The following is a 23,442-nucleotide window of genomic DNA, read 5'->3' as shown; positions in this document are numbered from 1 at the left end:
ATGGGACCAGTTGTCATAACTAGTCTGAGTAAATACAGCATTTTATTTGTTAGAGTACCTTTCAGGTGTGAGGACGGGCTGCAGCTCGGTGGGACTGGTCGATGACATCTCCAGTCTCTTAAGCTTTTCTGGAACATGTTGTCTGCTTCTGTCCGGCTTAGTGAGGAAAAGTAAAATCATTACCATCAGTCACAAAGTGCACATATAGAAGAGGGTCTAAATATGTTCTCAGAAGTAGGTTAAAGTGATTTGATAATGTATATATATATGTATATGGTATAGGGTCTATAGGGTAGAATAACCACTTACCTCCATGGCCTCTGGACTCTAGAAAGACAAGTGAGATTAAATTAACAATACAAATTTAAAAGTGAAGGTTTGTATTACTTTAAATTTGGTTTGGTGCTCATAATGTTAATCAGCCGGTTTTACACATTAATGCCAGGACTAACAAACACCACACATTTAGAAAAAAACAGAGTTTGTTAAAAGTTGTTGTGACTTACCAGGTTTGGTCTGGAGTGTTGGTTAATGCCAGCAGGGACTGACAACCTTGTTTTCGACGGTTTCAGTGAAGATGACATTTACGAATCTTTGCCCTTGATTCCTAAGAAAACTCGGAATGTCAGCCCCTGCTTGCTACGAAATTCCCTTTAGTTCTTGCTTTGTTTATGTAATTGATATCTAGCATTCATTCAAAGAGTTGTAGGTTTGATGAAAGTGTCCAAGTGTGTTGGCTTATAAATCCTCCCCTCAGCCAATCATCTTTCACAATTGGTTGTTGCCATGCCATGCCAAGGTTCGGTTTTGATTGTTCAATAACCTGTTTTATGTTGTGGTGCAACTGTGGGTGTGTCAGGCAAGAACTGAAACGCACAGCACCTTCAACTAAACCATGCAGTGAAGGGACAACCTGGCTGAGGATGGCTAACCTCACCAACCAGCCAGCTCTCAGCTCGTCTGTCACAAGAACAAAACAAGCTGCGAAAGAGTTCAAATGTGGCTGTTTTCTTCTCCCCATCGATCCATCTTTACAGTAAATCTTTAAACCTTTCCTCCTCACGAATTATGAAATGCTTTCACTTCTGTTTCTTGATAAGTCTTTCTCTCTTGTCTCTATATGAAGCTGTGGGTGTGGTCAGACAGGAAGTGGCATGATAAAGCTGACTCATGTTATACAGCGGGTGATTAAAACAGCCTTTATCAACACTGATATCCATCTTTTCCGAGCATCAGTGATATCTGTGTGTTGAGGTGCCAAAGCAGATCCCAAAGGACAAAAAGACAACACCCGCCCTCCCCAGCCACAGTCTGTTCACACAGGAGTATCTGCTGCTGTACCACCAGACCACAGAGCAGCTCCTCTCCTCAGGCTGTGAGACTCCTCCTCACCCAACCTGTAATAATCTGTTTTTATTTTCACGATTTATTGTTCAATTCATCCATTTATATGATGTTGTTTTCATACAGTAAGTAACAGGGACTACAACTATCATCTTGTTGTACAGTCCTGTTTGTATCATGCTAATTAAAATGATCTTGAGGTGGATCATTGTTCTCATGCTCATTTCCTCTAACAGGTGAGTCTGTTCAAGCAGCATCCTGCCCTTTATCAACCAGTCTGTGCGTTCACATGCAAAACATGAACAGTGTGCGTTCATTTTCTTCTTTTTACCTTGTGGCTGTGTCTTCTAGTTCCTTCATAGTTCCATGTTTAGCTTTTTTTTCTTCAAATAACCAGATTTTGCTAATTAGAGGCAGATGTTTGCACCGAGCTGTTTTAATTTCTTTAGTTGTTTATTGTTTCATGTATGTTTCTGTTGCTAGAATAACCCCTGTGTGATGTTGGACATTTCTGATTTGATCATTATAGTCTTCATTGTTGTGTTTCAGTAGCATATTAGGACGGGATGATAGCAAAACTATTAATTAAGACTGGACTATTCTGCTGCATTCTGCTGTAAATCAACATGAATTATAGAATAAGACACAAAAAAACAAGGTGAATATTCAGTTAAAATGGATTTATTTCATGGATTTATTTACCACAGGCATCTTTCACTAAATTTTCATTATAATCATTATTCTTCATCACCACATGCAGCCACTTGACCTACATTGTGTGTCCTGATGTTTGACTATTCTCTGGTGTATACTGCCACCTCGTGGCTCCCTGTCTATTGTTACAAAATCCAAACAGTATTAGATGAAGGAAAAGAAAAAAAACAAGAGGAAAGGAGACCTCTTATATCAGGGTTTTCATCAGCCTGTTTGTGATCAGAAGCCTTATTTTCTACATATTTGCTGATGAAAGGTTTAGACATCAATTCAAATTGTACTCAGTAATCTTTTATGATGTTAAAGCTAGCTCAGGAGGTAGCGCGGGTCTTCTAGTGATCGGAAGGTCACTGGTTCGAATCCCGGCTCCCCCCAGTTACATGTCGAAGTATCCTTGAGCAAGATACTGAACCCCAAATTGCTCCTGATGAGTAGTTGGCACCTTGCATGGCAGCCTCCGGCATCAGTGTATGAATGTGTGAATGTGGCATGTATTGTAAAGCGCTTTGAGCTGTCCGAGAGGACTGGAAAAGCGCTATGGAAATGCAGACCATTTACCATTAAAGTAACGGAGTAGATTACATGGTGTCATGCTTACTTAGGTATGTGTAAAATATAATAAATACCTTATTATTGACTTAAGTTAAGTTCAAGCTACACATATATTGTAAACTGAAGCACACTGAGGCACACTCTCTCTCTGTAGCTAACACACAAAGATCACAGTTAATCTTTACTGAAGATGCTGAGTTAGCATGTTTAATCAGCACACACAAACATGGTTTTACTTAAAAGGGCCGTTGTTAAATTGAAGGCATTAATAAAGTTTAAAATAATCTCAAATTAGTTTTATTCTGTGTCATGTTTACATCAGTATTTACTGGTGGCTGTTTACCACTAGAGGGCTCATTTTACCCTCCTTGAGGCAAGTTGTGCCATCAGACTACTTTTCTTTGATGGTTCTCTAGTCCTCTAAGAGATCACCAGAGAGCTTTGATGGTTTAACTACCGGCAGACACATGATGATGATGATGATGATGATGACGACGACGACGATGACGAGGGAACAAAGCACACAGAGTCTAGATTTTTGAGATTTTATTGTGAAGAGGTCAGGACAGAGCAGACAACAAAGCTCCAGAAAAAACTTGAATTACAATATTTTATAGATTTCTATCCAGGATGTGATAAAGCTGTAAGGGGCTGTTGTTCCCCAGTTGAAGGTCTTTAACAGCAAGATGAACCTGTGCAGCGTTGAAATCTGCGGTTAATGTTTTTGTTAACATTGACAAGAAACTGTTGTCAACCATTTCAACCCACTTCTGTCTTAGAGTTGTGAGGATGTTTATCCCAATGTCCTGATCTTGGAAGTTTTCCAGACTTTGGACAATCATTTTCTCTCCCCTCTCCAAATGATCTGTTTTCCGACCAAATGATGTTTCTGCTGATTCCTTTAAAACTTTAAGAGCATTTTCAATGTCTTCACATAGTTTCAGCCTGTTTCTGACTTCAACAACTGTGAGGTTCTGGATCTGCCCAGGTTTCAATCTATTGAAGTATTTACTGTATAATTGGAAGGGGATACTGTCACATTTTTCAATATATGGATAAAAAGCACTGCCGTCTGAAGGGATATCTGTGACATAGTTGAAATAGTTTGGACGACTTTGTCCCCAAAAAGCTTTGAAAGCCACGGCAGTAAAAAATCCACATTCATTGTGCCACTGATCTGCTTTTTTTCGCAGTAGAGACATACACGGTTGTATGTGTTGTTTTTCTCTCTTCGTACACGGGCTGTTATGTGTATAGATGAAAACATCTTGCACATTGGTTTTATTGTTCTCAAGAAATGTATCAAGTTTCTCTATTAAGATTTCCTCACTGTGTAATGTATCTCTAATGATGGAATCAGAATGATCTCTCTTTTTTGAATGACGTGGATAAAACACAGGAGAAATCACAGTTTTACCATCTTTCAGAAATACAATAGCAAATGCGTACTGCTTTTCCTCTCCGCTGTGTTTCTTTTGATATTCGTCTAAGAGAGACTGCAAGGCCTCACCTGCTTCAACTGCAGCAATACTTAACTTTTCTAATTTTGAATATAATTTCATTATGTCAATAAAAAGATCAGTTTTTTTTCCGTCACCATCTTTGCTTTGTTTTAACCTCTCTGTTAACCACAGTGTAAATGTTTCTGTATGGTAAGTAAAACCATCCAAGGAGTTGTTATTTGGTGAAACATTCACAGCCAGTGAATCTTGAGCACTGGCTGCTGTTGATGTCACTGCACTTTCATGATGAGCAAAAGGTTCCAAAATAAATTGTTGCTTTGAATTTATATCCTGGACGTTAGGCCACTTTTTAAACAAATCATGTTTTTCTAGAGATATTTCTTTAAAAATATAATCCTCCGGGCTTGAGTGATGATCCTCCTGCTGCTGGTCCTCCTCCCTGGGTAATGAAAAAGGTTAAACATTAACTAACTCACTGGACAACACAATGTAAATATAATATCATAAAAATTATGTTATTAAGCTGTTCACTTGCAAGATACCCAATACACTGCCTAAATAGAGCTGAAAATGTTTTCTTTTATTTTCTCTCCCTTTTTAAAATGGGAATTGACAAAACACGGTAACACTGCTCAATATAATGGAGTTCAGTATAAAGTCGATGGAAACTGTTCTCTGAAGAAAAACTACACTTTGATTAACAAATGAGGAAGTCGTGTGAGCTTGTAAATGAGCAATGAAGTTGCTCACTTGCTTGGAGGATGTTAGGTTGGTAGCTGAGTCACCTAAATGCTGAACCACAGATGGCTTTCTGTTTCCTGTTTCCAACTAACAGTCATCAACAAGTTATGTCGTCTTGTGTGCTGAATCCTCCCAGGAGTGGACAGATTTTCTTATAAAACTGAACATGTAATACTTAGAATATATCTGTTCCTCCACTGTTAAGGTTGATAACATTGGTGCAAATGGAGGACATGAGAATCTTTATCAGGAATAAGGAGCAGGGCGGAAACCTCCTCTTGAGATTTTGATTCAATATCTTCAGAAGGATTTGACAAACGTGTATAAGCTGTCATATGTTACAGTGCTAATATGTAATAACATGAATGAAGACTAATCAAAGTGAAACTGGATATATTTGACAGATTTTGGTAGACCAAAAAGTGAAAATTCAATAATATGAGGCAAAATTGAGTCTGCGCTTTCACATTTACTTGACTCAGTTTCACGGGACCAGTTGTCATAACTCGTCCGACTAAATACAGCATTTAATTTCATACCTTTGGGTTTTTAAGGGCTGCTGCTCGGTGGGACTGGTCTCTTCATGCTCAGCATTTTCTGGTCCGCTTCTCTTCGGCTTTGTGAGGAAAAGTAAAATCATTACCATCAGTCACAAAGTGCACATATAAAAGTGAGTCTAAATATGTTCCTGTAAATATGTTGTAACTATCCCTCTCCCCCTTCTTCCTCAACCTCTGTGGGACTCTCTCAGCAGCAGCAGACGCACCTTTACAAAACAGAGGGCGCCCAGCCGCCCACTCCTGACATCGCAACATGACATCATTGATTTGACGTGAAAATGAGCAATACAAAAACCGAATGAAATGAATGCAAACAAATGTAACGATGCCGGTACGGGTCGGCACCGGGTCGATCCGCCGAGATGAGATAAACCCAGAGGCGGCTGCTACAGAGCCGGTTACCACACATTTAGACAAAAACAGAGTTTGTTCAAAGTTGTTGTAACTTACCGGACTTGGTCCAAAGTGGTGGTCTGGCCCAGCAGGGACTGGACAACCATTGTCCGCCCCTGCTGGGGAATGATTATCTTTTTTTACTTCTTGATTTCTTTGTTTCAATTGATCATCAGTTTGCATATAAAGAGAAGTGACAACTTGAAGCGAGTGCTGCTTATATATCCTCCAGCCTTAGCCAATCATCTTGCACAGTCTGGACTTTCCGTGTCAAGTTTCATTGTGCTTTTGAGTTTTTTAAAGGGTGCGTCACCACTGTTGCATGGGCGTTCAACGTTTACCAGAGGCCAAAAAGTCAACACTTCATTACAATCTGTATGTGTTAGTACATCTGACTGAGGGAACTATGCTCCCTGAGGAAATTCACTACCACCTATGATGGAAAATTAAATTACTAGACTCTTGTAAGAGAAATTATTTCACTCTTATATCATTATTATGTTTTACATTGTCTTCATGTGTTCTTCCCACATCCTTGAATGTTTGTACTGTCTGCACAATGAGAGTTATAAGTATGTGCTTCTTGTTATGGGAACTGAACCTGGTACAGACATGAGAAGGACACCGGGCACTCCCTTCCCTCTATCAAAAAGGTTTCTCAACTGTCTAAAATCCTTAAAGACAACTGGTAGTTCTTGCAAGTTTATTTTAGATATCTCACAAATAAGACAAAGTTCCACAACACACCAAAATATGATGGTACATCTTTATGAATGCCACAGTATCAGATAACTATTTAAGCCTTTCCTCCTCACAATGTATGAAATGCTTTCACTTTTGTTTCTTGATAAATTGGAGGAATTTGCTGATTCATGTTATACAGCGGATGATTAAAACAGCCTTTATCAACATTAAAACCCATCTTTTCCGAGCATCAGTGATATCTGTGTGTTGAGGTGCCAAAGCAGATCCCAAAGGACAAAAAGACAACACCCGCCCTCCCCAGCCACAGTCTGTTCACACAGGAGTATCTGCTGCTGTACCACCAGACCACAGAGCAGCTCCTCTCCTCAGGCTGAGAGACTCCTCCTCACCCAACCTGTAATAATCTGTTTTTATTTTTACGATTTATTGTTCAATTCATCCATTTATATGATGTTGTTTTTATACAGTAAGTAGCAGGAACTACAACTATCATCTTGTTGTACAATCCTGTTTGTATCATGCTAATTAAAATGATCTTGAGGTTCATTGTTCTCATGCTCATTTCCTCTAACAGGTGAGTCTGTTCAAGCAGCATCCTGCCCTTTATCAACCAGTCTGTGCGTTCACATGCAAAACGTGTACAGTGTACGTTCATTTTCTTCTTTTTACCTTGTGGCTGTGTCTTCTAGTTCCTTCATAGTTCGATGTTTAGCTTTTTTTTCTTCAAATAACCTGATTTTGCTAATTAGAGGCAGATGTTTGCACCGAGCTGTTTTAATTTCTTTAGTTGTTTATTGTTTCATGTATGTTTCTGTTGCTAGAATAACCCCTGTGTGATGTTGGACATTTCTGATTTGATCTTTATAATCTTCATTGTCGTGTTTCAGTAGCATATTAGGACGGGATGATAGCAAAACTTTCTTATATACAGGTGTTATCACGGGCACTTTTTATCCACTGTGTAGTATTTGTCTGTGTTTGTAGTCTTAAACACTGTTGAATTATATACCTTTATTTGTTAAGAGCAGGAAATGTAAATACGTCTTTCCATTTCTACTTGTACTATATTCTACTATACTAGTAGTGTACAGGAACCTCAGAACTGTACTTAAGTAATGTAATTAGTTACATTCCATCACTGAGTATCAGATCAATAATCATTCAGCCTATAGTGTAATGTAAATACTTGTATAATTCACATGTCAGTCAAGAATGCAAACAATATCAAATGTATATCACATGAACTGATGGAGACATTACTAAAGTTTAACAGTTAATAGCTGCTTTCGTGCCACCATCAGAAGACCTGTTCCTAATATTAACAATCAATCTTTTAATTAAGACTGGACGATTCTGCTGCATTCTGCTGTAAATCAACACGAATTATAGAATAAGACACAAAAAACAAGGTGAATATTTAGTTAAAATGGATTTATTTCATGGATTTATTTACCACAAGCATCTTTCACTAAATTTTCATTATAATCATTATCTTTCGTCACCACATGCAGCCACTTGACCTACATTGTGTGTCCCGATGTTGGACTATTCTCTGGTGTATACTGCCACCTCGTGGCTCCCTGTCTATTGTTACAAAATCCAAGCAATATTAGATGAAGGAAAAAGAGGAAAGGAAACATCAGTCAAAAGCCTGTGTGAAAAAAAGGGTTTCTGTTTCTTCACATCTTCAGTCTGAATGACTCCACACCTCTTATATCAGGGTTTTCATTAGCCTGTTTGTGATCAGAAGCCTTATTTGCTACATATTTGCTGATGAAAGGTTTAGATATTAATTCAAATTGTACTCAGTAATCTTTTATGATTTTAAAGTAACGGAGTAGATTACATGGTGTCATGCTTACTTAGGTATGTGTAAAATGTAATAAATACCTTATTGTTGACTTAAGTTAAGTTCAAGCTAGACACAAATATATTGTAAACTGAAGCACACTGAGGCACACTCTCTCTCTGTAGCTAACACACAGAGATCACAGTTAATCTTTACTGAAGATGCTGAGTTAGCATGTTTAACAAGCACACACAAACATGGTATTACTTTAAAGGGCTGTTGTTGAAGGCATTATTAAATTATTATTATTATTATTATTATTATTATTATTTAGTTTTATTCTGTGTCATGTTTACATCAGTATTTACTGGTGGCTGTTTACCACTAGAGGGCTCATTTTACCCTCCTTGAGGCAAGTTGTGCCATAATACTACTTTTCTTTGATTGGTCCTTGTTCTGAAAGTGTCATAGTTAGATAACTTGTTTTAATTCGCAGTGGTACACAACAACCTGAGGTGTGTATAGTAACTACTGTTTGAGGCAAATACACTTTAATTTTGCAGTAAAATGATTAAACTAACATATAAATAAATTCATTAATGAAATGAGTGTGACTATCTACAGACAGCTGAACAGCAGGTCCTGAAGAAACAGACCAATCACAGGACTGGATGGAGCTGAAGGTGTCCCACATGCTGAATATATTGACCGATTGGAGGTGCAAGAGTTCATAATTTGTGTCTTTCCATGAGACAAAGCTTCACCCCCCTCAGTCTAATTTATTGCCCTGTGAATGTCCACACATGCCAAGAGATCACCAGAGAGCTTTGATGGTTTAACTACCAGCAGACACATGATGATGATGATGATGATGATGATGATGATGATGATGATGATGGTGACGACGAGGGAACAAAGCACACAGAGTCTAGATTTTTGAGATTTTATTGTGAAGAGGTCAGGACATAGCAGACAACAAAGCTCCAGAAAAAACTTGAATTACAATATTTTATAGATTTCTATCCAGGATGTGATAAAGCTGTAAGGGGCTGTTATTCCCCAGTTGAAGGTCTTTTACAGCAAGATGAACCTGTGCAGCGTTGAAATCTGCGGTTAATGTTTTTCTTATCACTGACAAGAAACTGTTGTCAACCATTTCAACCCACTTCTGACATAGAGTTGTGACGATGTTTATCCCAATGTCCTGATCTTGGAAGTTTTCCAGACTTTGGACAATCATTTTCTCTCCCCTCTCCAAATGATCTGTTTTCAGACCAAATGATGGTTCTGCCGATCTTCTGCCGAGATTGTCAAGAACAGATTGAATGTCTTTACATAGTTTCTGCCTGTTCCCGACTTCAACATCCTTGAGGTTCTGGATCTGCCCAGGTTTCAATTTATTGAAGTCTTTCCAGTCTAACTGGAAGGGACTTCTGTCACATTTTCTGACATATGGATAAAAAACCCTGTTGGGAAAAGGGATGTCCTTGAGACAATTGAAAAAGTCTCGACGACTTATTCCCCAAAACTCTTTGAAAGCCACGGCAGTAAAAAAGCCATAATCATGGTGCCACTGAACTGCTTTTTTGAGCAGAAGAGACATACACGGGTCTATATGATGTTTCTCCCTCTTCATACACGGGCTGTTGTGTGTATATATGAAAACCTGTTCCACAGCTCTTCCCTTCCTCTGCAGAAATCTTTCAAGTTCTTTGATTAAGATTTCCTCACTGTGTAATGTATCTCTAATCTTTTTTGAAGGAAGTGGATAAAACACAGGAGAAATCTCAGTTCCACCTTTCCTAAACACAATAGCAAATGCATATTGCTTTTCCACTCCGTGTTCCTTTTGGTGTCCGTCTAAGAGAGACTGCAAGGGCTCACCTGCTTCAACTGCAGCAATACCTAATTTTTCTAATTTCGAATATGATTTCATCACGTCAATAAAAATATCTTTTTTCATTTTGTCATCATCTTTGCTTTGTTTTAACCTCTCTATTAACGACAGTGTAAATGTTCCTGTATGGTAAGTTAAACCATCCAAGGAGTTGTTATTTGGTGAAACATTCGCAGCCTGTGAATCTTGAGCACTGACTGTTGTTGATGTCACTGGGTGTAAATTGCTGGTGTTTTTAATGCTTTCATAATGAGCAATAAGTTTTAAAATTAGTTGATTTATATCCTGGACATTTGGCAACTTTTGCCAAATATAATCCTCTGGGCTTGAGTGATGATCTTCCGGCTGCTGGTCCTCTTCCCTGGGTAATGAAAAAGGTTAAACATTAATTAACTCACAGGACAAAATAATGTAAATATAATATTATCAAAATTATGTTATTTAACTCTACACTTGCAAGATTCCCCATACACTGCGTAAATAGAGCTGAAAATGTTTTCTTTTATTCTCTCTCCTTGTTTGAAATGGGAATAGACAAAACACGTTAACACTGCTCAATATAATGGAGTTCAGTACAAAGTCGAGGGAGAAAAACAACACTTTGACTGACAAATGATGAAGTCATGTGAGCTTGTAAATGAGCAAACAAGTTAGGTTGGTTGCTGAACACTGAACCACAGATGGCTTTCTGCTTCCTGTTTCCAACTTACAGTCATAAACAAATGATGTTGTATCGTCACATCACATCAGAAAACCTTTTGTTCCTCCACTGTTAAGGTTGATAACATTGGTGTAAATGGAGGACATGAGAATCTTTGTCAGGAATAAGGAGCAGGGCGGAAAGCTCCTCTTGGGTTCTTGAGATATTTTGAATCAAGATCTTCAGAAGGATTTGACAAAGTTGTATAAGCTGTCATATGTTACAGTGCTAATATGTAATAACGTGAATTAAGAAGAATCAAAGTGAAACTGGATATATTTGACTGACTTTGGTAGACCGAAAAAAGAAAATTCAATAATATAAAGAAAAATTGAGTCTGTGTTTTCACATTTACTTGACTCAATTTCATGGGACCAGTTGTCATAACTTGTCTGACTAAATATAGCATTTTATTTGTTAGAGTACCTTTTGGGTACGAAGAGCTGCAGCTCGGTGGAAGTGGTAGATGGTATCTCCAGTCTCTGACGTTTTTCTGGAACTTGTTGTCTGCTTCTGTCCGGCTTAGTGAGGAAAAGTAAAATCATTACCATCAGTCACAAAGTGCACATATAAAAGTGGGTCTAAATATGTTCTCAGAAGTAGGTTAAAGTGATCTGAACTGAAGATCTCTTGATGTTGGTTTACAAACAATATGTCATTTTGAAATTACTTTTCACAGTTTTTACAATTGTTTTACACTTTGGTTGGACATGCAAACATATATATATATATATATATATATATATATGAATGTATATATACAGCCACAATGAATTTACTCTCTCTCTCTCTCTCTTTCCTCTCTCTATCTATATATATATATATATATATATATATATATATAGATAGAGAGAGAGAGAGTAAAGGGTCTATAGGGTAGAATAACCACTCACCTCTATGATCTGTGACTCTGGACACTAGAAAGACAAGTGAGATTAAATTAACAATACAAATTTAAAAGTGAAGGTTTGTATTACTTTAAATTTGGTTTGGTGCTCATCATGTCAAGATTTTATCAGCCAGTTTTCAGTGTTGGGGAAGCTACTTTGCAAGCGTAGCTTTTAAAACTACATGTAGTTCAGCCTGGCAGTAGTTTGAACAAACTACATTTCTACCCCTGGAGAAAACTACTGCTAAAAAAAAGTAGCTTTAGCAACTAGTTATACTCATTATACTCATTTAACTCAGCGTTAAATAAATCAACATATGGTGTATATGAAACAAAATATAATAGCCTGCAAAAAATTCACATGCCAGCAGAAATATGCCTCTCAACTCAAGTTTTATTTTTTAAAGAACAAAAGCTGACATTTTTGATCAACTTCAGAGGCGCTACCACTTAGGCACTAGAACTAGATGCCAGGGCAGAATCGCTTGTTGACACGACACATGAGCAGTCTTTCAAAGTTTTTATCAGACAGCCGGCTCCGTTTGGCACTAAAAACATCTTTGCACTGCCTTCCTTGGCATAAAGACCCACCCACTCAGTGAAGCATTCGTGTGCTGCCAGGGCAAGCCAATCAGAGGCAGCATTGGCTTAGCATGTCATGACATGTTTCATGCCTTTTTTCAAAGAAAAATAAAATAAAATTTATATTATATAGGTCTTTTTTTTAGAAAAAAAAATATTTCATGTTATTGGCCAAAATTGTAGTTTGTAAATTGAGTAGTTAAACTACAAAAAATGACCCAAAAAGTAGTTGAAATACTTGACGCAGCACAAAATATGAAAGTAGTTTAACTACCAGCAAGTTACAGCAAATTGTAGTAAAGGTATGTAGTTCAACTACATGTAGTTTAAGTCTCCCCAACACTGCCAGTTTTACACATTAATGCCAGAACTAACAAACACCACACATTTAGAAAAAACAGAGTTTGTTAAAAGTTGTTGTGACTTACCAGGTTTGGTCCAGAGTGGTGGGCCATCCCAGCAGGGACTGACAACCTTGTTTTCTACAGTTTCTAAGTTCAAAAACAAATAAAGTCTATAAGATTTATGAGTCTATGTCCTTGATTCCACAGAAAACTAGGAATGTCAGTCCCTGCTGGGTACACAAATTCCCTTTAGTTCTTGCTCTGTTTGTTTTAATTGATATCTAGTATTCATTCAAAGAGTTGAAGTCGTAGGTGTGCAAGTGTGTTGGCTTATAAATCCTCACCTTAGCCAATCATCTTGCACCATTGGTTGTTGCCATGCCAAGTTTCAGTTTCCATCTTTTAACCTTTCCTTGTTACAATTTAAGAAATGCTTTCACTTCTGTTGTTCAATAAATTGTTTTACGTTGTGATGCAACTGTAGGTGTGTCAGACAGGAACTGACTTGATAAGACTTACTCACACCAAACACTGAAATGCACAGCACCTTCAACTAAACCATGCAGTGAAGGGACAACCTGGCTGAGGATGGCTAACCTCACCAACCAGCCAGCTCTCAGCTCGTCTGTCACAAGAACAAAACAAGCTGCGAAAGAGTTAAAATGTTGCTGTTTTCTTCTCCCCATGGATCCATCTTTACAGTAAATCTTTAAACCTTTCCTCCTCACGAATTATGAAATGCTTTCACTTCTGTTTCTCGATAAGTCTTTCTCTCTTGTCTCTATATGAAGCTGTGGGTGTGGTCAGACAGGAAGTGGCATGATAAAGCTGACTCATGTTATGTAGCAGGTGATTAAAACCCATCTTTTCCAAGCATCAGTGATATCTGTGTGTTGAGGTGCCAAAGCAGATCCCAAAGGACAAAAAGACAACACCCGCCCTCCCCAGCCACAGTCTGTTCACACAGGAGTATCTGCTGCTGTACCACCAGACCACAGAGTATTGGATTGGCCGATTATTGGATCTAATATTCAGCTTTTCCCAGTTATCTACTCACTACTTTGCTCTGTTGTAACATACAATCTGCAAAGGTTATCCGATAGTTACTAATTAAAAAAATGATTTGTACCTGCTACCATCAGCCTCCTTAACAGCACTGTGTCATTCTCTGTCCTGTTTATGTGTACATTTCCGCCCGGGGATAATAAAGTTTACTTTGACCTCAATTACCTAATAAAAAATGTACTCAGTAACATAATCCAACTATCACAATATTAAAGTAATGTAACTTGATTACCTTCTGTTACGTTTGGATTACCTCAATACCAAACATTGCAAGACAAGAGAAAAGAAAAATCAATAAGACAACTTTTAGTTAATCTTAAAGCTGGAGTGTGTAACTTATTTCTGGTGTAATTTGGTCAAAAATCAATAATAACCTTTCAGCATATTGTAATTCATAGTGTTATGACAGAACACTGCACTTCTGTGTCTCCTCTTGGCTCTGTATTCAGGCTTTAAAAAATCAGTGCCGGGACGTCAGCGTTCAGCCAATCACAGTTCATTTTACAGAGCAAGCTGTTTTGGGCGTTCCTATTGGTTGCTCGACTAAAGACGATGCGCGTTCACCTTCCATCGGTGGTGAAGATGCAATGGCGGACGTGCCAGCAGGAAAAGCCGCTATCCCGGCATTATCAACAAAGGCATACACGGCTAAGCAAGCTAAAATAAGGAAGACCGATGTAGAGAAACGAGAGTCTAAGAGGGAGAGTGACAATAGACAGAATAAATTGCATGTAAACATTGGACAAGCATATCCGAAGTGGAGAGAGCTGAGCGATAGCATCGGGCTGAAGTTGGATTCTGAGCTTGCTGTTCTTCTCCTGGACAGGTGAGCCTCCAATACAAGTTTTACGTGGCTGATAATCTAAATGTGTGGTAGTAATTGGCTGTGTAGTTGAAATGACCGTGAATCTAATAAAGCAGGCGGTTTGTGGTCACACTTGATGAGTAATGTTGTGAGTTGATTAGCTTTATGGTATCCGTAGCCAAAGGCTCACTACAGCTACAAGCAAGTCAAAGCCAAAGTCAACGTCAAATGTATTGTCAGTAGCGTTATATGTTCATGACATACAGAGGACGTGTGTCGTGTAGATATGGATGTGACAGTTATTATTTATATTCAGGTTGCAGTGAAAAGAAAGAAGTGTCTGAATAAAGTGGTTGTCTCCGATAGTCCGTGCATGCCGGGGTAATTGGAATGGAAAGTGAAAGTGTGGAGCTACGGAGTTGAAACAGGGAGGGGAGGGGGGAGCGCAGTTGATTCCATCCCAGTCTCATGGGGTTTTTCACATATTCTACAAACACCAGCTTTAATACACAATATTTGGTTTCACTCCAGACCAGAGTGATGCTGTGTGAAGCTCCTGAAGTGCTGTCATGTGTGCACATGTGCGTGGTTACACACTAGAATTTCAATCAGGAGAGACTTCATTTTTTAAAATGAATAAATAAATATTTATTTCAATGTGAGAGGAGATGAGAAATAAGAGTCTTTGGCAATGAGGTCCCATCATGACGTCCATTATATTTTAAGAGGGAGGTAGAAGCCATGAGCAGTATGCGAAACCCCTCCAGGATGGAGCCTGGACGCTTGTGGTGGTGATGGGATTGAGAGAATAGCTGAAGATCTGGATGTGATGAGGTGGAGTCTGGTGAGCCGGACCTGGGGCACACACGTGTTTGCAATCATATGGATCATAAATCATAAATCATAAAAGCATGCGCAAAGTGATGAAAAATGGCATTAACAATGGCAGCCTTGGCCTTGTTAGAAGATATCGCAAATGGTAATATCAGACGTGAGAGGGTGTTTAGAGAACGGGAAGATCTGTTGGCAAATGACGACAACTGGCTCATGAGTCACACATGTTGCTATAAAAGCGCCATCACGGTGAATTTGTTTTCGTCAACAGGAAACATTTTCATTCAATTAATGTTCAAATAATATGTGATGCGCAAATGCAGCTCACCAACATCGTGGCAAGGTGGCCTGGTTCAACGCATGACTCGTTCATTCTTACCAAAAGCATGGTTGGTAACAGGCTGGAGGCTGGCACGGTGCGCGATGGGTGGCTTCTCGTTGAGTAAATCCGTTTAATAGCCCCCGAATGTAAACCAGCACAATGCCCATTTGGGCACGTGCATTCAAATATGTGCATTTGTTTTTCCCTGGTGAAAATAGAGCGGCAGAGCTATCTAACAAGCCCTTTATTGTCTCGTTGTGTTCAGTATTTGTGTCATTAAACGCGTGCGTAAAGTTGGAAATGTCACACTGCAGTAGCCACGGCGCACTTCTGCAGTCATTATTATAAATGTGATCAGTCTCGTCAATCCTTGTAATGAAGTTGTTTTGTCCTTCTGTTTATTTCCCACTAACGGTAGCACTTATATATATTATTTCTTTTGAAAAAAGTAATAGTGATTCAATCAAGTGGTGCATGAACAAAGGAAACTAAATCTATTTCACATGTTATTGGGCAGAAATCCTCCGCTTCACCTCCACCTTCACGTCCGACCATTTTTTATTTTTAATTTCAGTGAGTGTGCGCTGCTCTGACCCCACAACGTTCACTGCCTCACACACACGCTCCCATTCACGTTTCTTTTTTTCTTTTTTTTTGGTGTTTATCCCTGGTGAGAGGCTACCAAATAATACAGATCTTCGCGTCTCAACTTTATTTAATAGCGTTTCGAGCTCAGACTCGGTGAAGTTGCGCTTCTTCCCTTTACTCATGGTGTAAATCTGATGGTGCAGAGAGGGGAATCCCCGGTGCAGGCCCTATTTAAATTAATTTGCATATTTAAATGAGGGCGTGGACAGGGAGGAGTTTAGCACTTCTACATGTGCGCTCAATTCCACGTTGATTGGGATGTACAAAGGAAAAGTGCTTGGATCGATGCGTACGCACACTTTGATACATCTGATTTCTTTTGTGCGTACGACAGTTTCTGGATTCTAGTGTACGCCATGTTTCAGTAGGAAATCCACGCAAGTCTTAGTACATGAGGCCCCTGGACACTGGATGTGATGAACTGGAGGTGAATGGGGTGAACGCATTTCAAGTTTGATGGTAACAACATGGTTGGTTGTTTGTTTTAATGGAGGACAAATCTGGTTGGTTCAGCTGAAAGAGTAAACGCCCATCGACGGCTGATTGATTAGTGAGGAGAGAGAAGGAAAGATGAACAGAGTTGTGAATGAATGAACATTTAGATGTCCTTCCTGATTGAACTGAGCTGTGATTCATATCATTCTTCATTTTAAAATCGTGATCCTGTTAGTAATCCCCATTTTCACTAAATGTATCTGTAATATGCTTTTTCTTGTGGCTTTAGCTGAATACAGTTACTTTTTTCTTTTTGTAATCTAATAACATTATCCTGTTGCATGTATCCCGATACTCCCCAAGCCTTATTGTTTCCTTCATAAAAAGCACAACTTCCTGTAACAGTTGATTTAAAACCTTTTATGAACAGGAAATAAGGTTAAATCACCGTATTAATGGCAATGATGAGGGAACAAAGCACACAGAGTCTAGATTTTTGAGATTTTATTGTGAAGAGGTCAGGACAGAGCAGACAACAAAGCTCCAGAAAAAACATGAATTACAATATTTTATAGATTTCTATCCAGGATGTGATAAAGCTGTAAGGGGCTGTTGTTCCCCAGTTGAAGGTCTTTTACAGCAAGATGAACCTGTGCAGCGTTGAAATCTGCGGTTAATGTTTTTATTATCAGTGACAAGAAACTGTTGTTAACCATTTCAACCCACTTCTGTCTTAGAGTTGTGACGATGTTTATCCCAATGTCCTGATCTTGGAAGTTTTCCAGACTTTGGACAATCATTTTCTCTCCCCTCTCCAAATGATCTGTTTTCAGACCAAATGATGTTTCTGCTGATTTCTTTAAAACTTTAAGAACATTTTCAATGACTTCATATAGTTTCAGCCTGTTTCTGTCTTCAACATCTGTGAGGTTCTGGATCTCCCCAGGTGTCAATCTATTGAAGTCTTTGCTGTATAATTTGAAGGGGATACTGTCACATTTTTCAATATATGGATAAAAAGCACTGCCGTCTGAAGGGATATCTGTGACATAGTTGAAATAGTTTGGACGACTTTGTCCCCAAAAAGCTTTGAAAGCCACGGCAGTAAAAAATCCATATTCATTGTGCCACTGATCTGCTTTTTTTCGTAGTAGAGACATACACGGTTGTATGTGTTGTTTTTCTCTCTTTGTACACGGGCTGTTATGTGTATAGATGAAAACATCTTGCACATTGGCTCCATTCTTCTGAAAGAAATGATCAAGATCTGGAATTAAGATTTCCTCACTGTGTAATGTATCTCTAATGATGGAATCAGAATGATCTCTCTTTTTTGAATGACGTGGATAAACCACAGGAGAAATCACAGTTCTACCATCTTTCAGAAATACAATAGCAAATGCGTACTGCTTTTCCTCTCTGCTGTGTTTCTTTTGATATTCGTCTAAGAGAGACTGCAAGGGCTCACCTGCTTCAACTGCAGCAATACTTATTTTTTCTAATTTTGGATATAATTTCATTATGTCAATAAAAAGATCATTTTTTTTTTTGTCATCATCTTTGCTTTGGTTTAACATCTCTGTAAACCACAGTGTAAATGTTCCTGTCTGGTAAGTAAAACCATCCAAGGAGTATTTATTTGGTGAAACAGTCGCAGCCTGTGAATCTTGAGCACTGGCTGCTGTTGATGTCACTGCACTTTCATAATGAGCAGGAGGTTCTAAAATAAATTGTTCCTTTGAATTTATATCCTGGACGTTAGGCCACTTTTTAAACAAATCATGTTTTTCTAGAGATATTTCTTTAAAAATATAATCCTCCGGGCTTGAGTGATGATCCTCCTGCTGCTGGTCCTCCCTGGGTAATGAAAAAGGTTAAACATTAACTAACTCACAGGGCAAAATAATGTAAATATAATATTATCAAAATTATGTTATTTAACTATTCACTTGCAAGATTCCCCATACACTGCGTAAATAAAGCTGAAAATGTTCTTCTTTTATTCTTTCTCGCTTTTTAAAATGGGAATTGACAAAACATGTTAACACTGCTCAATATAATGGAGTTCAGTACAAAGTCGATGGAAACTGTTCTCTAAAGAAAAACAACACTTTGATTAACAAATGAGGAAGTCATGTGATGTGTAAATGAGCAAAGAAGTTGCTCACTTGCTTGGAGGATGTTAGGTTGGTAGCTGAACACTGAACCACAGAGGGCTTTCTGTTTCCTGTTTCCAACTAACAGTCATAAACAAATGATGTCGTCTCGTCACATCACATCAGAAAACCTTTTGTTCCTCCACTGTTAAGGTTGATAACATTGGTGCAAATGGAGGACATGAGAATCTTTATCAGGAATAAGGAGCAGGGCCGAAAGCTCCTCTTGAGATTTTGATTCGATATCGTCAGAAGGATTTGACAAAGTTGTATAGGCTGTCATATGTTACAGTGCTAATATGTAATAACTTGAATTAAGAAGAATCAAAGTGAAACTGGATATATTTGACTGACTTTGGTAGACTGAATAAAAATGTATTTCAATAATATCAAGTAAAATTGAGTCTGTGTTTTCACATTTACTTGACTCAGTTTCATGGGACCAGTTGTCATAACTCGTCTGACTAAATACAGCATTTTATTTGTTAGAGTACCTTTCAGGTATGAAGGGCTGCAGCTCGGTGGAAGTGGTCGATGGTATCTCCAGTCTCTGACGTTTTTCTGGAACTTGTTGTCTGCTTCTGTCCGGCTTAGTGAGGAAAAGTAAAATCATTACCATCAGTCACAAAGTGCACATATAAAAGTGGGTCTAAATATGTTCTCAGAAGTAGGTTAAAGTGATCTGAACTGAAGATCTCTTGATGTTGGTTTACAAACAATATGTCATTTTGAAATTACTTTTCACAGTTTTTACAATTGTTTTAAACTTTGGTTGGACATGCAAACATATATATATATATATATATATATATATATATATATATACACAGGGTAGAATAACCACTTACCTCCATGGCCTCTGGACCCTAGAAAGACAAGTGAGATTAAATTAACAATACAAATTTAAAAGTGAAGGTTTGTATTACTTTAAATTTGGTTTGGTGCTCATCATGTCAGGATTTTATCAGCCAGTTTTACACATTAATGCCAGGACTAACAAACACCACACATTTAGAAAAACAGAGTTTGTTAAAAGTTGTTGTGACTTACCAGGTTTGGTCCGGAGTAGTGGGCCATCCCAGCAGGGACTGACAACCTTGTTTTCTACGGTTTCTAAGTTAAAAAATCAATACAATCTTACTGTTTGATAAGATTTATGAGTCTATGTCCTTGATTCTACAGAAAACTAGGAATGTCAGTCCCTGCTGGGTACACAAATTCCCTTTAGTTCTTGCTCTGTTTATTTAATTGATATCTATTATTCATTCAAAGAGTTGTAGGTTTGATCAAAGTGTCCAAGTGTGTTGGCTTATAAATCCTCCCCTCAGCCAATCATCTTGCACCATTGGTTGTTGTCATGCTAAGTTTCGGTTTCCATCTTTTAACATTTCCTCGTTACAATTTAAGAAATGCTTTCACTTCTGTTGTTCAATAAATTGTTTTATGTTGTGGTGCAACTGTAGGTGTGTCAGACAGGAACTGATATGACAAGACTTACTGACACCCAATGGTGAAACGCACAGCACCTTCAACTAAACCATGCAGTGAAGGGACAACCTGGCTGAGGATGGCTAACCTCACCAACCAGCCAGCTCTCAGCTCATCTGTCACAAGAACAAAACAAGCTGTGAAAGAGTTCAAATGTGGTTGTTTTCTTCTCCCCATGGATCCATCTTTACAGTAAATCTTTAAACCTTTACTCCTCACAATTTATGAAATGCTTTCACTTCTGTTTCTCGATAAGTCTTTCTCTCTTGTCTCTATATGAAGCTGTGGGTGTGGTCAGACAGGAAGTGGCATGATAAAGCTGACTCATGTTATACAGCGGGTGTTATACAGTTACTAATAAAAAAAATGATTTGTACCTGCTACCATCAGCCTCCTAAACAGCATTGTGTCATTCTCTGTCCTGTTTATGTGTAAATTTCTGCCCAGTGATAATAAAGTTTACTTTGACCTCAATTACCTAATAAAAAATGTACTCAGTAACATAATACAAGTGTAACAATATTAAAGTAATGAACTTAATTACTTTCCGTTGCTTTTGGATTACCTCAATACCAAACATATGCAAGACTAGAGAAAAGAAAAATCAATAAGACAACTTTTACTTAATCTTAATACACAATATTTGGTTTCACTCAAGACCAGAGTGATGCTGTGTGAAGCTCCTGAAGTGTTGTCATGTGTGCACATGTGCGTGGTTACACACTAGTATTTCAATCAGGAGAGACTTCATTTTTTTAAATGAATAAATAAATATTTATTTCAATGTGCACATCAGATGAGAAATAAGAGTCTTTGGCAATGAGGTCCCATCATGACGTCCATTATATTTTAAGAGGGAGGTAGAAGCCATGAGCAGTATGCGAAACCCCTCCAGGATGGAGCCTGGGCGCTTGTGGTGGTGATGGGATTGAGAGAATAGCTGAAGATCTGGATGTGATGAGGTGGAGTCTGGTGAGCCGGACCTGGACACTGGATGTGATGAACTGGAGGTGAATGGGGTGAACGCATTTCAAGTTTGATGGTAACAACATGGTTGGTTGGTTGTTTTAATGGAGGACAAATCTGGTTGGTTCAGCTGAAAGAGTAAACGCCCATCGACGGCTGATTGATTAGTGAGGAGAGAGAAGGAAAGATGAACAGAGTTGTGAATGAATGAACATTTAGATGTCCTTCCTGATTGAACTGAGCTGTGTTTCATATCATTCTTCATTTTAAAATCGTGATCCTGTTAGTAGTCCCCATTTTCACTAAATGTATCTGTAATCTAACTACATGTGTTTTTTCTTGTGGCTTTAGCTGAATACAGTTACTTTTTTCTTTTTGTAATCTAATAACATTATCCTGTTACATGTATCCCGATACCCCCCAAGCTTCAGTGTCACATCAAGTATATACACAGGCATACTCACAGCAACTTCAGATATGTCAGTCAAGAATGCAAACAATATCAAATGTATATCACATGAACTGATGGAGAGAACGTTACTAAAGTTTAACAGGTAGTAGCTGCTTTAGTGCCACCATCAGAAGACCTGTTCCTAATGTTAACAATCAATCTTTTAATTAAGACTGGACGATTCTGCTGCATTCTGCTGTAAATCAACATGAATTATAGAATAAGACACAAAAAAACAAGGTGAATATTTAGTTAAAATGGATTTATTTCATGGATTTATTTACCACAAGCATCTTTCACTCAATTTTCATTATAATCATTATTCTTCATCACCACATGCAGCCACTTGACCTACATTGTGTGTCCTGATGTTGGACTATTCTCTGGTGTATACCTCCACCTCATAGCTCCCTGTTTATTGTTACAAAATCCAAACAGTATCAGATGAAGAAAAAACAAAAAAGAGGAAAGGAAACATCAATCAAAAGCCCGTGTAAAAAATAGGCCTTGAGATTAGATTTTAAAAGTTTAAGTCAGAGTTTGCTGCCCTATGACAAAAAAAGCCAACACTTCTCCAAAGCTTAAAAATTATAAATGACAAAACTCTCAGAGAAAAGAAAAGTGTTTCAGCACTACAGTCAGAGATGATTGAATCCATGTGTGAGTACCTGCCCCACAGACGGCCTCGTAGTGTGAGAGAGGTGTGACCACAATACAAAGACAAACAATCAGGAAATAGCTCCGACTGGACAGAATAGCATAAGACACAAACAAAACGATATCTTCCAGGTGCATCCAATATCAACATACACAAAATGTGAACAGTTCACAAAAAATACATCAAATATCAATGTTCAAAAAAACAATTGTAGCAAAACTGATCCACAGATTTTCATATGTACGTTTACTAACATTGAATCTGTCCTCTAATTCATTTGTGATATAAAAACAAGTTCATGATACATCAGTGAACAAATAAATAAATAAACCCCAAACTGGATTCTGATTGGAGGATAGAAAGACATGAAATCAGATTAGATTGGATTAAGATTGGCTTTATTTATCCCACAACGGGGAATTTCACTTGTTACAACAGCTCAAGATGCAACAAGTAAAATAATCAGACAAATAAGCATAAAGTTAAATAGAAAATAAATAGAAAAAAATAAGATATCTACAAGAAACAAACAAGTGAGTGGAAAGTGATTGTTCAGGTAGTGCTTGAGTTCAAAGGGTGTAAAGTCTGCTGCTGGAAGAGCTGCTCAAGGCTTCCACAGTCTGGTGCAGGGGGTGAGAGGTGTTGTCCATGACTGACGTCAGCTTGGCTAACGTCCTCCTCTCACCCACCACCTCTATGGAGTCCAGCAGACAGTCCAGGACAGACCTGAGCAGAGTTTGTTTAGTCTCTTCCTGTCCCTGTCCGTGCTGCTACCTCCACAGCAGACCCAGACACAGAGAGACAGAGAGACACACACAGAGAGAGAGAGAGACACAGAGACACAGAGACACAGAGAAAGACAGAGGGGGAGGAAGGCAGGGATTAGATTTCCAGTCACAGCAACAATCAATCAGCCCGTCATCCCACTTAATCCAGCAGGA

The 23,442-nt window shown here is 38.3% G+C and overlaps 3 long non-coding RNA genes across 3 annotated transcripts; all 3 read right to left on the bottom strand.

Annotated features, from left to right (window-relative positions):
- Positions 1-3,141: 3,141 nt before the first annotated feature.
- LOC311257162 lies at positions 3,142-5,967 on the bottom strand. The gene is made up of 3 exons (XR_014622590.1): positions 5,825-5,967; positions 5,354-5,430; positions 3,142-4,512 (listed from the first exon to the last, which is right to left on the bottom strand). It is a non-coding gene; the product is annotated as an uncharacterized lncRNA (long non-coding RNA).
- A 4,511-nt stretch (positions 5,968-10,478) lies between these two features.
- On the bottom strand, positions 10,479-11,776 carry LOC311257900. Its single transcript, XR_014622673.1, has 3 exons — positions 11,752-11,776; positions 11,285-11,379; positions 10,479-10,519 (listed from the first exon to the last, which is right to left on the bottom strand). It is a non-coding gene; the product is annotated as an uncharacterized lncRNA (long non-coding RNA).
- A 5,503-nt stretch (positions 11,777-17,279) lies between these two features.
- On the bottom strand, positions 17,280-20,204 carry LOC311257070. The gene is made up of 4 exons (XR_014622570.1): positions 19,989-20,204; positions 19,787-19,804; positions 19,433-19,527; positions 17,280-18,639 (listed from the first exon to the last, which is right to left on the bottom strand). It is a non-coding gene; the product is annotated as an uncharacterized lncRNA (long non-coding RNA).
- Positions 20,205-23,442: the final 3,238 nt, after the last annotated feature.

This window comes from Pagrus pagrus, assembly GCF_965226575.1.
Source record: "Pagrus pagrus genome assembly, chromosome: 5".
NCBI lineage: Eukaryota > Metazoa > Chordata > Actinopteri > Spariformes > Sparidae > Pagrus > Pagrus pagrus.
Note: the sequence above shows the minus strand (reverse complement) of the source record. Positions and strands in the feature narration are given on the sequence as shown.